Raw genomic sequence first — 16,790 nt, 5'->3', positions numbered from 1 at the left:
CACTAGTTAATGAAAATACAACCGGTTTTGTTATTCTAACCTTTTATCCTTGAACTTTACCATATTCATTCATAAATTTTAGTAGCTTTTTTTGCAGTCTCCATGGAATTTTCTATTCAAACAGTTATACATCTGTAAAAGGTTTACTTCTTACGTTCCTGTATTTTTGTCTTTTAATTATTTTTTGCTTATTGCAAAGGCTAGGACCTTCAGCACAAAGTTGAATAGGACCATTGAAAGTGGGAATTGTTACCTTTTCCTGATTTCACAAGGAAATAATTCAGATTTCCTTTATTAAAGAATATCTAGGCTGTAGCTATTTCTTAGATTCACTTTATCAGATTGAGAAAGTTCCCTATTACTTTTTTAACAACTTTACAGGGGTATAATTGATATACAAAGAACTACACATGTTTAATATTAACAATTTGATGAGTATGGACATATGCAAACACCCATGATACCATCACTACAATTAAAGTAATACATATATTCAATACCTCCCACAGTTTTCTTGTGTTCTTTTTCTATTTTTAATTTTATTTTATGGTAAGAACACTTAATATGAGATCTACCTTCTTAACAAATTTTGAAGGGCACAATACTGTATTGTTAATTATAGATACTATGTTGTGCAGCAGGTATACTAGAACTTTTTCATCCAGTACAATTGAAACTTATACTCATTGAACAACAATTCCCATTTTCCCCACCCACTAGCTCCTGGCAAGCACTACTGTATTCTTTGCTTTTATGAATTTGACTATTTTAGATAACTCATATAAGTGGAATCATGCAATATTTGTCCTTCTGTGACTGGTTTATTTCACCCAGTATAATGTCTCCAGGTTCATCTATGTTGTTGCAAAGGGCAGAATTTCCTTCCTTTTCAAGGCTGAGTAATATTCCATTGTATGCATATACCACATTTTCTTTATCCATTCATCTGTACATGGATACTTGCGTTGTTTCCAAATATTGGCTATTGTGAATAGTGCTGAAAGGAACATAAGAGTGCAGATATCTCTTCAAGACCTTGATTTCAATTCTTTTGGATATATATTTAGAAGTGGGATTACTGGATCACATGATAGTTCTACCTTCAATTTTTTTAGGAATCTCCATGCTATTTTCCATAGCTGTTGCACTATTTTCCATCCTCATCAACAGTGTACAAGAGTTCCAATTTTACACTACTTACCAACACTTATCTTTTTTTTTAAATGGTAGCCATCCTAGCAAGTGTGAGGTGATATCTCATTGTAGTTTTGAGCATTTCATATATCCATTGCCCATTTTATGCCTTCTTTGGAGAAATGTCTATTCAAGTCTTGTGCCTAATTTTTCTTTTATGCTGCAAATATTTTCTTTTAATTTACTACTTGCATTTTGACTACCTGTGGGCCAGCAACAACACAGTCCCGTGCCCCTCAGCTCATATTCCAATGAGGGCATGAGATGAAAGATGGATAATGATAGTACAACTTGATAAAGTTTTACACAGATAATACATTTCAAGAAATGCCAGAGGAGGCACTTATAACCTCTTCACCAGGAAAAATTTGTTTTGACATTAAAAATAGTTTCTAATGGGTAATGAAAATGATATAGTTCCGTTGAAGGCCACTGGCATACTTTTATGATGAAGCCAGGCAAAAAGATCACTACTTTTAGATTTTGCCAGAGCTTGACCACTCTTTTTATTTTCTTTAATTGTTTATTGCAGTAATATTGGATTATAACATTATATAAATTTCAGGTGTACATCATAATACATTTCGATCTCTGTGTAGATTACATCATGTTCACCACCCAAAGACTAATTACAATCCATCACCACACACGTGTGCCTAATCACACCTTTCACCCTCCTCCGTCTCCTTTTCCCCTCTGGTAACCACTAATCCCATCTCTGTTGCTGTGTGTTTGTTTGTCATTGTTTTTATATTCTGCTTATGAGTGAGATCATATGGCATTTGACTTTCTCCCCCTGAATTATTTCACTTAGCATAATACCCTCATGGTTCATCCATGTTGTCACAAATGGCCAAATGTCATAATTTCCTATGGCTGAGTAGTATTCCATTGTATATATACATACCACATGTTCTTTATCTGTTCGTCCCTTGATGGGCACCTAGGTTGCTTCCGAGTCTTGACTGTTGTGAATAATGCTGCGATGAACATAGGGATGCATGTATCTTTATGCATTTGTGTTTTCAAGTTCTTTGGCTAAATATCCAGCAGTGGAATAGCAGGATCATATGATAGATCTATTCTTAATTTTCTGAGGAAATTCCATACTGTTTTCCATAGTGGCTGCACCAGTTTGCACTCAGACCAGCGGTGTACAAGGGTTCCCTTCTCTCCATGTCCTCTCCAACGCTTGTTGTTTCCTGTCTTGTTAATTATAGCCATTCTGACAAGAGTGAGGTGATATCTCATTGTAGTTTTGATTTGCGTTTCCCTGATAGTTAACGATGTTGAACATCTTTTCATGTATCTGTTGGCCATCTGTATATTTTCTTTGGAGGAATCTGTTCAGATCTTTTATCCATTTTTCAATTGGGTTGTTGGATTTTTGTTGTTGAACATATGGGTTCTATGTATATTTTGAATATTAACCCCTTATCTGATATATGGTTTGCAAATATCTTCTCCCAGTTGCTAGATTGTCTTTTTGTTTTGTTGATGGTTTCCTTTGCTGTGCAGAAGCTTTTTAGTTTGGTGTAGTCCCATTTGTTTAATTTTTCTATTAATTTTCTTGCCTGGTCAGACATGGTATTTGAAAACATGCTGCTAAAACTGAGTGTTCTGCCTATGTTTTCTTCCTGGAGTTTCATGGTTTCAGGTCTTACATTCAAGTCTTTAATCTATTTTGAGTTGAGTTTTGGGCATGGTGTAAGATAATGATCTACTTTCATTCTTTTGTGTGTGACTGCCCAGTTTTCCCAACACGATTTATTGAAGAGACTTTCCTTTCTCCATTGTATGCTCTTGGCTCCCTTGTCGAAAACCAGCTGTCCATATATTTGTGGGTTTATTTCTGGGCTCTCGATTCTGTTCCATTGATCTGTGTGTCTGTTTTTGTGCCAGAACCATGCTGTTTTGGTTACTATGGCTTTGTACTACATTTTTAAATCAGGGAGTGTGATACCTTCAGCTTTGTCCTTTTCCCTCAGGATTCCTTTGGCTATTTGGAGTCTTTTATTGTTTCATATAAATTTTAGGACTCTTTGTTCTATTTCTGTGAAAAATGTTGTTGGAACTTTGAAAGGGATTGCATTGAATCTATAGATTGCTTTAGGACGTATGGACATTTTAACTACGTTAATTCTTCCAATTTAAGAGCACAGAATATCTTTCCATTTCTTCATGTCTTCTTCAATTTTTTCAACGTGTTATAGTTTTTGGGGTACAGATCTTTCACCTCTTTGGTTAAGTTTATTCCTAGGTATTTTATTCTTTTTGTTGCAATTGTAAATGGGATTGTAATCTTAATTTCTCTTTCTGCTACTTCATTGTTAGTGTATATAAACACAACTGATTTTCGTCTGTTGATTTTGTATTCTGCAACTTAACTGTATTCATTTATTACTTTTAAAAGTTTTTTTTAGTGCATTCTGCAGGGTTTTCTATATATAAAATCATATCATCTGCAAATAGTGACAGTTTCACTTCTTTTCCAATTTGGATCCATTTTATTTCTCTTTCTTGCCTGATTGGACTTCTGATACTATGTTAAGTAAGAGTAGTGGAAGTGGGCATCCTTGTCTCGTTCCTGTTCTTGCAGGAATAGCTTTCAGTTTTTCTCCATTGAGAATGATATTAACTGTGGGTTTGTCATACATGGCCTTTATTATGTTGAGGCATTTTCCGTCCATACCCATTTTGTTTAGAGTTTTTATCCTAAATGGATGCTATATCTTGTCAAATGATTTCTTTGCATCTATTGAGATGATCATGTGACTTTTATTCTTCATTTTGTTAATGAGGTATATCACGTTGATTGATTTGCGGATGTTGATCCATCCCTGCATCCCTGGAGTAAATCCCACTTGAGAATGATATATGATCTTTTTAATGTATTGTTGTATTCAATTTGCTAGTATTTTGTTGAGGATTTTTGCATCGATACTCATCAGTGATATTGGCCTGTAGTATTCTCTTTTTGTGTTGTCTTTGTCTGGTTTTGGTATCAGGATGATGTTGGCTTTGTAGAATGAGTTAGGAAGCACCCCCTCCTCTTCAACTTTTTGGAAGAGTTTGAGAAGGATAGGTATTAAGTCTTTGAATATTTGGTAGAATTCACCAGGGAAGCCATCTGGTCCTGGACTTTAATTTTTTGATTACTGTTTCGATTTCTTTACAGGTGATTGGTCTATTCAAATACTCTACTTCTCCTTGATTCAGTTTTGGAAGGTTGTCTGATTCTAAGAACTTATCCATTTCTTCTAGATCAGCCAATCTGTTGGTTGTATATATAGTTTTTCATAGTATTCTCTTATCTTTTGTATTTCTGAGCTGTCTGTTGTAATTTCTCCTCTTCCGTTTCTGATTTTACTTATTTGAGCCTCCTGTCTTTTTCTTTTGGTGAGTCTAGCCAAAGCCTTGTCAATTTGTCTATCTTTTCAAAGAATCAGCTCTTGGTTTCATTGATTTTTTTCTATTACTTTTTTAGTCTCTGTTTCATTTGTTTCTGCTCTAATTTTTATTATTTCCTTCCTTCTTCTGGTTTGGGACTTCGTTTGTTATTATTTTTCTACTTCCTTTACGTGCACCATTAGATTGTTTATTTGGGATTTTTGTTGTTTGTTCAGGTAGGGCTGACTTGCTATGAACTTCACTCTTAGAACTGCTTTTGCTGTGTCCCATAGATGTTGTCATATTTTCATTTTCATTTGTCTCCAGGTATTTTTGATTTCTCCTTTGATTTCTTCATAGAACCAATCATTGTTCAGTAGCGCTTTGTTTAATCTCTACATGTTTGTGGCTTTGTGATTGTCTTCCTGTGGTTGATTTCTAGTTTCATACCTTTGTGGTCAGAAAAGATGCTTGGTATTATTTTGATCTTCTTAAATTTATTGAGATCTGTTTTGTGACCTAATATGTGATCAATCCTGGAGAATGTTCCATGGGCGTTTGAAAAAAAATGTGTATTCTGCAGTTTTTGGATGTAAAGTTCTACATATATTTACTAAGTCCATCTGTTCTAATGTGCCTTTTAAGGCCAGTGTTTCCCTGTTGTCTTCTGTTTGGATGATCTTTCCATTGGTGTAAGTAGAGGTTAAAGTCCCCTACTATTATTGTGTTACTGTGTATTTTTCCCTTTATGTCTGTTAATAATTGCTTTATATATTTAGGTGCTCCTATGTTAGGTGCATAGATATTTACAAGTGTTATATCCTCTTGTTGGGTTATTCCCTTCATCATTAGGTAGTGCCCTTTGTCTCTTGTTACAATTTTTGTTTTAAAGTCTATTTTGTCTGATATAAGTATTTCTACCTCAGCTTTCTTTACTTTGCGATTTGCATGGAGTATCTTTTTCCATCCTTTCACTTTCAGTTTGTGAGTGTCTTTAGGTCTAAAGTGTGTATCTTGTATGCAGCATATATGTGGTTCTTGTTTTTTTATCCAGTTGGCCACACTATGCCTTTTGATTGGAGCATTTAATCCATTGACATTCAAAGTAGCTATTGATAAATATGTATTTATTGCCATTTTGTTATTTTTTAATGGGTGTTTTAGTAGTTCTTCTCTGTTCCTTTCTTCTTCTCTTACTCTCTTCCCTTGTGGGGTGATGGCTTTCTTTATTAATATGCTTGATTTCTTTCCTTTACTAATTTGTTTATTAAAGGTTTCTGGTTTGTGATTACCATGAGGTTCATATATAATATTCTACATATTAGCAATCTATATTGAGTTGATAGTCTCTTTAGTTGGACCTCTTTCTAAAAGTTCTACTCTTTTACTCTCCAACTCCCACATTTTATGTTTTTGAAATCATATCTAATCTATTATTTTGTGTGTGTCTATCCATCACCCTTTTATCATTGAAATGGGTAATTTTAGTACTTTTAACCTACATATTATCATCATCAGTGGTTGATCTGCTACCTTTAGTGTATTTCTGCATTTACCAGTGGTTTCGTTGCCTGTTTGGTTTTCTTCGATACTTTCCTTATCCCTATTTGTGGTCTTCTCTTTCCTAATTAAATAAGTCCCTTCAGCATTTCTTGCAGAACTGGTTCCTTGATGATGAACTCCTTTAACTTTTGCTTGTTTGGGAAACTCTTTGTCTCTCCTTCCATTCTGAATGATAATCTTGCTGGAAGGAGTATTCTTGGTTGTTGGTTTTTTCCTTTAAGCAATTTAAATAAGTCATGCCATTCTCTTCTAGCCTGTAGGGTTTCAGCTGAGAAGTCCATTAATAACTTCATGGGCTTTCCTTTCTATGTCACTTGTTGCCTTTCTCTTGCAGCTTTTAGGATTCTCTCTTTATCTTTAATTTTGGACATTTTAATTATAATGTGTCTTGCTGTGGGCCTCTTTGGTTTATCTTATTTGGAGCTCTCTGTGCTTCCTGTATTTGGATGTCTGTTTCCTTCCTTAGGTTAGGAAAGTTTTCAGCTATTATTTCTTCAAACAGATTCCCTGCCCCTTTGTCTCTCTCTTCTTCTGGGACACCTATAATACAAATGTTGGTGTGCTTGATATTGTCCCAGAGTTCCTTTAGACTGTTCTCATTCTTTTTAACTTTTTTCTTTTATCTGTTCAGCTTACGTGATTTCCTCTAGTCTTTTGTCCAGCTCGCTGACCCATTCTTCTGTATCATCTACTCTGCTATTGAGTTCCTCTAGTGAATTTTTCATTTCTAGGATTATATTCTTCATTTCAGATTGGTTCTTTTTTATATTTTCCATTTCTTTGTTGACATTCTCACTGTGTTCATCTAGTCTTTTCCCAATGTCAGTGAGTGTCCTTATGAGTTTTTGTTTGAACTCTTTGTCAGGTAGATTGTTTATTTCTCTTTCATTTAGTTCTTTTTCCGAGTTTTTGTCCTGTTCACTTTCTTGGAATGTATTTCTTTGCCTCCACATCATGCCCTTTCTCTGTGCTTATATCTGTGTATTAGGTGAGTCAGCTATGTCTCCTGTTCTTGGAGAAGAGGCCTTTTATAAGAGACACCTTTTGAGGCCTAGCAGTTTGCTTTTCTCCTGTAACCAGTCCAAATGTTACAGGAGTGACCCCCGTATGGGCTACTTCTATCCTTCTGCTTCTGCAGGGTTGCTTTTACTACAGTTATTCAGGATGTCTAGGCTTTCTCTCCTTGGCTGGCTGTTTGTAAATCAGGTTTGGGGAGCCCCAGTACCATTGGCTACTAGATCTAATAGCACACTCCTGTTGCAGATTTCCTGTTAAATGAGTAGGCACCCAGTGTATCTGGTTGCTAGGCTTAAGGGCTTACAGCTGCTGTAGGCCTCAGGCCTGCAAGCCTCTTGTTAGCTATCTTAGTATTGCAGTTGAGTGGGGCTGGCACCAGGAATGGGAGCACCCAATTGTTTCGAGCTTTGGAAGGTGGAGCCAATCCTCTTTGTGGCTGTTTGTGAAGCACAGGTCTTCTGCTACTGATAAGCCTCACTCCCCACAGGTCCACACATGCCATCAACAAAGTCCTGGCCTATGCACACTTCCTGACCCCCTGGAACATACCCAGTTGTGTCATTGCCAAGGCCCCCACCTCTCCACCAATGCCCCCCACATTTCACCTCATCCTCACACAGGTCCTAGCCCACAGAGGCAGACACACTCACCTGCCTGTTGAGGATCCAGGCACCTAGTCTGTGCAGGCTGAAAAGTTGCCCAAGGGCTTGCTCTTGTGTGATGCCAGTTTCTAGGGCAGGCTGCCTGCCATGGCTGAAATGCATTAAATCTGCACTCTAGTGGGTGTGGCAGACCCCTGGGCTAATCAGCTAGGGGAAGAACTCCAATGACGTCTGCCAGTGTCTGTATCAGCACACCTGTAGTAGGTCACAACAATGGCCGCCGCAATGTTTCAGTCTCTAGAGAGGTCTCACCTTTCACTGAGATGCACCCAGAGCCTACCAGGTGAGTTTCTTTTCACCAAAGGACTGTGCACCTTACTTTCTGGTGATTTTAGGTTTCCCTCTGAGAGGGGTGAATTTGTATATGGGGCCTTTAAGAGCTGGCTTTATTCCACTTGTGTTGATAACTCTTCTGGGAATATTCCCTGTTGTATTTAGTAGCCAGTTAAGCCACAGAGTATGACACTTGTCTCAGTTGTGCTGAGTCTGAAGGACAGTTATTCTGTGGAATTTCCCCTTTTCACAGTCTAGAAAACAGACAGATTGCAAATGATTAGATACGTACCATTAAGCTATTATTTACCTTTCTGAAATTAGTGATCTCATCTCAAGTGGGACTATAGTTCCTCTCATATCTATCTTACATAGCTATTAAATGTATTAATATATATATCAATATAATGTAAACTGTAAGGTGATATACATATATAAGCTATAAATATTTCAATCAAATGAGAACATAATATTAGTTCTTAGTTGTTGATATGTGTAATTCAAGACACATACCTGGGTCCAGGAACAGATGATGCCATGATCTCAAATATCCAGATATTAGTGTGAGAATATGATTACAGGTTGAGACTTGATACATAGCTGTTGGGTAGTTGTGTGTTTTCTCCAGTGAACAATGACAGAAAACTCAGTTTAACCATAGATACTTATAGATTTAGTGGTTGCGGGAAAATACAATTAGTTCTGAAGACACTTGGGAAAATTTTAATGTTGTTACAGTAGTCTTACTTGTGGTAGTTTATAACCAGGGGAAGTGTGTGTGTGTGTATGTATGTGTGCATGTGTGTGTGTGCACGAGCAAAATGATGAATTAGCTGAAAGCTTCACATTGGAACATGCTCTATCTATTTTCACAACCTCTAGCTGTTCTAAAAACATAGCAACCTCTAGAGATGCAATATAATTTTTTTGGCATCAAACTTATGGATTTAGTACATTTCTTCCTATTTGTCATTAAATAGCACTCTTGACTCTTTGCCTACAATGGGAAGTGGGAGTTAATTGCTTTGTGGTAGCAGCAATGGATTGCATTCTGTCACTTAACTGATATCAGTGACCTGAGTGAAATGAGATAGTTCCTTGGTAGTGATTTCAAAAGGGAAGCTCTTAAATGCTTTCCCCAGGAATGTTAGTATACCCTTGTCAGTATCATATAGCTGATATAGTGGCAACCTAATTTCCCAGTGAGTGTTCACTGTAGCCATACCAGCTGCTAGGCTCTGCCACTAGCTACAGCTTTGATATTAAATAGAGATAGTCATTTCTGTAAAGAAGTAAATTGCTTTATTTATTACTGATGTTGCTCGTCTCATTTATTGAAACACTTTGTCACAGCTGGAGAATGCAGCTGCTTTCTTCTTATATTACAATAAAAAATAAATCATAAGAAAATACATTAGAGAGTAAAATAGTTTATTCAGTGTTTAAAATAGGCTGTCAGCAAGTTAGAAATATATAATTTCCAGAAAATGAATATATAATTTAAACCAAAGCATATTGGTAATGATCAATGATTCTAATTGTGTTGTAGTAGTATTTTGAAACTTTTATTTCTTAGTTAAACAAAATACCCATGTTTCAAACTTTTAAAGAAAATTGAAGCTTATGAATTTGGAGTCCTTTGTGTAATCATCTACAAAAGATGATCAGATGTAAATTTTTTATAAATATATTTAAGTATATCAGAGCCTGGCACATATTAGCAATGGGAAACTTGAAAACACAAAATATAATTGTTCCTGAATGATATGATGAACCAGTTTAGAACATCAAAAAATGATTTCTCTAAACCACATTTCTCAAGTCAAGAAAAAACTAAACTCATACACCCTTAGTTGTTTTCTAAGGTCAGGTATATTTAGACTTAGAGGCTCAAGCTCAGAGGGGATTCCTGTGCACAACAGAGAGTGTATATAAAATCCTCTTGATCATGAACTGAACTGATAAAACCCTAGTATATAAAACACTTGAACTGAAAAAATCCTAGTGTATAAAATATTTTAATATACCAGCTGACTAGAACCTGGTAGAAAGTTTCCAACCCAAATGACCTAATAGTTTGCCAATTAAATAATTAAAAAATAAGACAATAACCTCCCTTTCCATCCATGGCAGAGTAATGGACTGGATTTACCCTCTCTCCTTATGCAAAAAGAAAATCTAAAAGCAGACGAAAATATATGAAATAATTATTGTCAGACACTGGACAAAATGTAGTGTAAGTGTGTGATCCTTTGAGAAAAGAAAAACAAACAAGGAGAGTCCTGTGAATTTTCCCAAATTAGTACCTGGAAACAGGTTTCTCACTGCAGTGCACGAAGGGTTTCTTGGTGTGGGGTAGGGATGGGTGAGACCTTCATGTTCTCCTCATCTCTTTACAGAGTGTGGGACATCTGCACAAGACTCAGTAGTGGAGTGAATATTTCTGGCCTGTGAAGGAACATTAAGCCATTGTTCTACACTTGATCTTAGGCAGAAGGTCGAGAAGCGATAAAGCCATTGTTCTAAGTTATGAGGTTGAGGATATTGAGTCTGAGTGAAAACTATCCATGATTTATACAAATCTTAATTCATTAATTTTAGAATATATTGAAGGAATGATAAATTCAACTGAAGTCCATCAGCAAGCTGTATAGCAAAGTAACTGTTATTTAGAATACATAGTAGTAAACCTGGCTTTGAATTTTATAATCTGTGACCTTGGATAATTCTATTAACTTTTCCAGATCTCAGTTTTCTCATCTGTAAAATGAAGTTGCTAAACAAGGTCAGTAATTAATAATAATTGAAAGTAACAACAGTTATTGAGCATCATCTAAATGTCTCAATAATTCTTCACAATATCTCTATGAAATAAGAATTCTTAGCATTCCTTTTTACAGTGAGAGTAAGTAACCTGTCGAAGGTGAAATTGCTAGTAAATGACAGAGAATATGCACCCAGGGATGTTTGTTTCCCAACTCTGTTATTATTCACCATATTATAATGCTTAGATATGGATTAACCACAAATGATGTGTTTGGATATGTACTTCATAATAGAAGAAATACACAGTAGTAGATGATTAATGTAAAAAAAAGTAAGATCGATGTAATTATTCTAAATATTTACAAAACCAAACTCTAAACACAGAAAGACTCATTCTGATCTCTTGGGCCAAGATATTTTGACAGTCCAATAAACTTTATTTATGATGATCTTAAATTGCTCATTAAGAATAAGTTCTGTTTTTAGTGTAATTTATTTGGGCAACTGGATTATAAATTGTTTGAACTTGTATATTGAAAATTAATCGTTTTATTTTTTCTATTTAAAATTGTAGCGCAATGCACATCCTTGCACAAAAATTCTTTTATATATTTGTTTTATTGAATTCTTGAGTTATAATTCATGTAAAATTATCCACTGAAAGTATAAAATTCTATGAAGTCTGAGTGATAAAATACCTGTGATATCATTACCACAATTAAGATGAAGACCACATCCATTATGCCAAAAAGGATTCCTTATGTATCTTTGCAGCCCATCCCTTCATCTGCCTTTGGCTGCAATCACTGATCTGCCCCTTGTCACTACAGATGTTTCCATTTTCTGGAGTTTTATACAAGTGGAATCATGTAGTATGCACTTTGTGTCTATTTCATTTCACACAGGAAAATAACTTTTAGATTCATCCATGTAGTTGCATGTATCAGCAATAGTTTATTTTCTTTTTATTGTAGAGTTGTATCCCATTGTATAGGTATGCCATCATTTTTAGTCCACTTACTTGCTGAGCCTCTTATGTATGTATTGCCATCCATGAACTTTTTTGATAAAACGTCTGTTAAAATATTTTGCTTATTTCTGAAGAAATCTTTTCTTACATTAGATGGCAAAGAATTTCTCTAATATTTTCTTCCAGTAATTTTATAGTTTTAGTTTTTACATTTTGATCTATGATCCATTTAGAGTAAATTTTTGTATATTATGTGAGGTAAGAGTTTATGTTCATTCTCTTTTTTTGCCGTATGGATACCCATAGAGAGTAAATTAAAGTATAAATTTTGTAATATCAATTCATCTTCTTTTTCTCTATTGCCCCAACCTGTCTGCTGGCTTCATCCAATATCTAACTACTGTTGAAACATGGTAGTGGCAAACATAGCTCCAAATAAAGAAGTTACCATTTTTTCATGTTCTTTTCTATCCTTAACCGCTGAGTAATAATACAGTAGTTGGTCCCCAAATACAAGAAAATATACTCCATCACTCATTTGGCCTTGTGTTTGGATCCCTTTTCTTTCGTCTTTGTTCTATGTGTTTACAAAACTATGTGGTGAGTGGTAGAAGGTGGTTCTTTCTCACTCACAGTCCTTTTCATCTCTTGTAAAGTTAGACAGTCAATGAGGTTTCCCAGAATTACTTCAAGCAATGTCACAATGATATTTTAGGAAGGATAATTGCTAGTTGGCTATTATTCAGCTTATTGGTTCTATTCATTTAAGGTTATCTTAGGAGGTTATCACCATTGTTTAGTTTCAGCATATGTTAAGTTTTCTGTAAGTAAATTTTTCTTTGGCTATTTTGTCAAGTTTCAGCAAGTAAGGGTGTAGGGGAAGTGGTTGGCATTTGGTCACATGCTGCCATTTTTTCCAGATTTGGGGTATTCTCTCATTGATAAAATTATTCAGAAAAAATTTTCAAATCTTCCTTAACATCTTTTCCTGGTGTTAAATATTTAGTATTATAAAAAAATCTTTGTAAATATTATTTGTAAAAGGTTCCACTTCCACTGTATTTTTGACATATAGATGTTTTTCTATATATTTCACTGTTGTTTTTTCTAGTTGCAGTCGTATGGGATAATATTGTAATTTATATGTATCAGTTTTTTGGCTTGATAAGATGACTTGAAATTTTAACAGTTATTATACTAAGATTAAGGAAAGGATTCACAATATGTCTGTAGTAATGTCTCCTGAATGAATTAATAAATTTTTAGAAAGTCATCAGATAAAGAAACAATCATTGAATAACAGGTCTTATTCTCCAATCATATGGTGCTTACCTCATATAATACTTGTTGACTAAATTGAACGTGAATATATTGCTTTCCCATCACACATTTGATTACGGGGTTTTGGGAATGTGTGGCCTTTGCTTATTTATGAAGAATTCTTTAAAAAATGGTTTTGAAACATGATCTTCACCTGTAAAATGGTTGAAATGAGGATAATAAATTGACAATGTCCTTTGTCCTAATGTAAAAATTTCATTTTGTTTAAATAATAATCTTACTTTCAGTGAAATGCAATGAAACTTTAATATGTTTTGTGTAAACGAACTAAGCATATTAATTATTGTGCTATAATAAACATCAGAACAATGCGCTTACTACCTAATATTTTTTACCAATAATTAAACATGGACTCCTAGGTTATTCAAAAACATAGCATAGCAGCATAACATTTAGCAATTCATAAATATGTTTGAAATGTGACTACTTTGAGGAATCATATCTAGACTACTCAATGGATATTTGAGTAGAATTAAAAATTATTTTGTTTTCTCTTCCTAATGTTTATTTTACCAGAAAAAAATGAATTGAATAAATCCTGACTGTAAATCTGCAAATACATAAAGAATCCTGATGATTTTTTCCAGATCATATGATTGTATAATCTGCTATAGTGAGGGGTTATGCAACTGAGAAACTAAGTATTTTTGTGGAATCCAGAAAATTACAATGAAATTCATGTTTCAAAATTTTCCTATCTGAATGTATTTGATGTAGTGAGAGAAAGGTGGCTTGTCAGTATGCATTTTTATATAATTCTTTTTCTTACATTGCTAAATTTACCATTATTTCAAGTATCTCCATGGTTAAAAGTGCTTGAAAATCTGTGACGTTGAAATATTAAGAAGTGATTTTTTTAATATTAAAGGGTGATATTAAAATAAATGATAAATAATGAATATTTGCATTCCATGAGATATTTACATTTTATAAAAGAAAAAAAACGAATGCTACTCAGAGCTAACACAATTGTCCAATTTCCCAAATCACCTGCCAGACTTCTTATATGCTTGCATATCTATCAGTGTTTCTTTATATGCCTTTACCTCTGACTTCCAGATTCTTTTCCATGATGTTGGTATAATTCAGTTCTTTTTATTATTATTTCCATTAGTTGTACAGTCATCTTTTTTATTGCAAAAAACTTTATATTTTCACTTTCTATAAATTTATTTATGTAATTCCCACAAAACTGAAAGTTTTCGAATTTAAAAATTATGTGATTTGGTACACTTAGATATGTTTTTCATTTATCTTTCTTTCATGCTTTGTTTACATTTGTCATGCCACTTATTACCAGTATCGGGATTATCAGTTAATATGTATTCCTTGCATATTATATTGAACCAAAGGCTGTAAGCTGTTTTACTTATTCTTCTATTCTCCACTGTATGCAATGCTTGAGACATAGTAGAAGCTCAGTAAAGATTTGATTCCATCCCCTTTGTGGTATTCAAGAGCATCAGAATATAAATCTAAAATCCCGTGTGCAATTTAATTTAGCTTTCAAAATCATCAGCATAGCACTTGTAGTTAGCATCTACTGAGGTGAAAAGTCATTACTACACTCTTGTCTCTCTTACCTCAGATCTTTCTGGTGCAAATGGCAATATTCTCTTTGGAAGCCACTGTGCCCACTGGGAGCAATTTATCTCACCAACATAGTATCTTCACATCTTTTTCAGGGTAGAAAGAGCAACTTCACTCTTCCAAGAACCAAATTTAACTGACATGAGCACTTTATTTATTATTTTTTTTACCCCCAGAACTCCTAGCACAGCTCCAAATTTAATATTTTACCTCACATGGAAGTATCACAAGATATTCCTGCCATAGGGCCTTCCACTGCCTTTGAAACAAAACTGCATGGCTGTTAACTCTGCTTTTGGTCTAAAGCAAACTGGGTATCTTAAATGAACCTCATTTCTCTTTCAATATGATTTCCTGGATTGTTTTAATTCTCCAGAGAAGAAATTAGGAATGAGAAGTTGGTTGGGAATGTATGTTAATTATTTCATTTGAGCACTCTTAAATTTACTGTGTGTCAGGTTGTCCTAAGTACTTTACACATTGCAAATAATTAAATTCTCATAACTATTTTATCTCCCCCAAATCAACTCTCTGCTATAACTTTCTTGAAATTTCAGTAAGAATTTTTCAATATTTTTCTTAGAAATTCAAAATGTGGTGATTTTATTCTATCAATGTAAAGCCTATAGTTATCATATGTCCCATCATAAAATAATCTCCCTCACAAAAATATATTTCCCTCTGCTTTTCAATTTTTGAAAGCTTAAATTAAATAGCATTCTTAAATTAACTAGCATTCTTATAAGTGCTATAGCATAGAAATGTTTAATTGAAAGCACAATTTTTCCTTGTTATATTGGAAATTTTATAATTTAGTATTATTTTTGAAAACTTCATATAATCTAATTAATTTATAATATGGCAATATTTGCACTAGGTTTTTTTGCCAGTAAATTCTCTGACATTAAAATGATTAAAAATGATCCAAGAAGTTTGGGAAGATTAATGGTTTTGATCTCTAATTTCTTTTATAGTTAATAATTACTTTGAACATCAGTAGTCTAAATGTACCAACTAAGAGAAATTGTCAGACTGGGTCAAAAAAAAAAAAAAAAAAGAAAAAAAGAAATCTCGGGCCATCCTGGTAGTGTAGTGGTTAAGTTTGTGTACTCCACTTGGGTGGCTCAGGGTTCACAGGTTCAGATCCTGGGCAGAGACTTACACACTGCTTGTTAAGCCACACTGTGGTGGTGTCCCACATGCAAAATAGAGGAAGATTGGCACAGATGTTAGCTCAGGGCCAATCTTCCTCACAGACACACAAAAAATACTCAATTATATGTTGTCTACAAGAAACTCCATTTAGTATAAAGACCCATATAGATTAAAGGTAAATAGATAAAGAAAAATATACCATGCTAAGACTAGTGAAAAGAACACAGGAGAAGCTATATTAATTTTAGACAGAACAGACTGAATTCAAAGCAAGGAAAGATATCAGAGATAAAGAAGGGCATCACATAATGATAAAGGGGTCAATTCTTCAAGAAGGTATAACAATCCTTAACATGTATGCACCTAATAACAGACTGACAATCTATATGAGGCAAAAACTAATAAAATTGCAAGGAGAGATAGGTAAATCCACTATCATACTTGCAGATTATAAACGGGCAGATTTAGCAGGCAGAAAATCAATAAGGACTTTCAACTGGATACAATGGAAATCTGTAGACTACTTCATCTAACAACAGCAAAATACATATCCTTTTCAAACATACACGAAATATTCACCAAGATAGACCACATTCTGGGCCATGAAATGCACCTTAAAAAATTTAAAAGAATGGAAATCATATAATGTCTGCTCTCAGACCATAATGGAATTAAACGAGAAATAACAGAAAGATAACTAGAAAATTCCTCTTTATTGAGTCAGTTTTATCCTATTTTAATTCTTTAAGCATATGTATAATAGTTGAAGTCTTTGTCTACTAAATACAACATCTAGGCCCTCTTAAAGTCCATTTATATTGCCTGCTTTTATTCTAGAGTATGGGTCACAGTTTCTCGATTCTTTGCAT

This window comes from Equus caballus, chromosome 18, assembly GCF_041296265.1.
Source record: "Equus caballus isolate H_3958 breed thoroughbred chromosome 18, TB-T2T, whole genome shotgun sequence".
Lineage (NCBI taxonomy): Eukaryota > Metazoa > Chordata > Mammalia > Perissodactyla > Equidae > Equus > Equus caballus.
Note: the sequence above shows the minus strand (reverse complement) of the source record.